Here is a 1,295-nt window from a genome sequence, read left to right as displayed (position 1 = left end):
GCTGATGTTTTCCTTTCTTGTTGATTAGGTCTTCGCTACTTGGACAGATCATATTACTTGGAACAGTTGATTGGTTTTGAGTTTTATATTGTTCATAAGCAGTTTGATTATGTTTTTGGTGCAGAGTGTGCAAAAACTGGTGGGTTGCTTGAATCTGTGGTTGTAGGATGGGCACGGGTTTCTGGACCTGTGTGTCATCTCTGTGCTTTCTCCAGCTTACCCCAAAATACTTTTTGCTGGGCAAACCACTTTCTATCAAAGATTAACCCCCTATTTTTTCTTATAGCCATTTGCAACATATGTCTCCTTATTCTTCATCCTGTGAAGATTAATTGAGCTTGTTGGGAAGTTTAGACATGAATCTAGGGGGCTTGGAAATGGATATTTCATAAAGGTGAAGCCTTTTCCTTCCTATGCAGACCTTAGCTTCAGTGCTGGATTGTATGAGATGGAACATCTTAATAGCCTCTTCAGCTATAAGATGGCAAGGGCTCTTCTCTAAGGAATGTCAAAGTTTTAAAATATTGAAAGGCCCTGGAAGCTGAGCAGAGTCACTGCAGACATGTAATTCCAATGGCTGTGTTACAGATGCTGTTGGAGGTGAGTAGGGGGATGTTCACTCACATTAATGGGTGAAATACTCAAAGCTTATTAAATGGCATATGGAAACATTCATTGCTGGAAGCTACTTTTCAGCACCTAAACCTACAATTTAACAAGACCCAAAATGACTCTGTATTTTTTCATAGTCATGTAAACACCAGGTGTCTGCAGTTAATGTTTATTATCCTTTTGATAGTGTAATCTTTGGTATAAGGATTTCAGGTCTCTCTGGAAGCTGTTCCTTCAAGGTTACTGAAATGTTGGGACAGATCACGTAGCTCAGGTGGGATGGCTGCCAGGCCACATCTTTTGAACGGTGCCCGAGGAATAAAAACTAAGCTTTACACAACTTAAAAAGTGTCAAGCATTGGCGTACCAGGAGGAGCTGGCTACAGTAAACATAGTTCCCAATGAGGTTCAGATATGCTCTTGATGGCAACTTGGCCTCACAAGTATTTTCCCATCCTACCAAGAAAAACCTCTGTTTCCCTTCTGTTCCCTTGCAGAGGTGGGAAACAACAGCATTGCTCTCAGAGAAATCAGGTTGTGGTTGGTTATCAGCTGGTTCAAAAGCACCACTCTAGAGATTTCATGCTCTTGGAATTGGTGCTGGTCTGTTTGTATGGGCCCTTCCTATTAAATTTTATTTTTAAAGTTCGGGGGGATTTTATTGGATACTTATGTTGCATGAA

The sequence above is a fragment of the Melospiza melodia genome, chromosome 16 (genome assembly GCF_035770615.1).
Source record: "Melospiza melodia melodia isolate bMelMel2 chromosome 16, bMelMel2.pri, whole genome shotgun sequence".
Taxonomy (NCBI): domain Eukaryota; kingdom Metazoa; phylum Chordata; class Aves; order Passeriformes; family Passerellidae; genus Melospiza; species Melospiza melodia.
Note: the sequence above shows the minus strand (reverse complement) of the source record.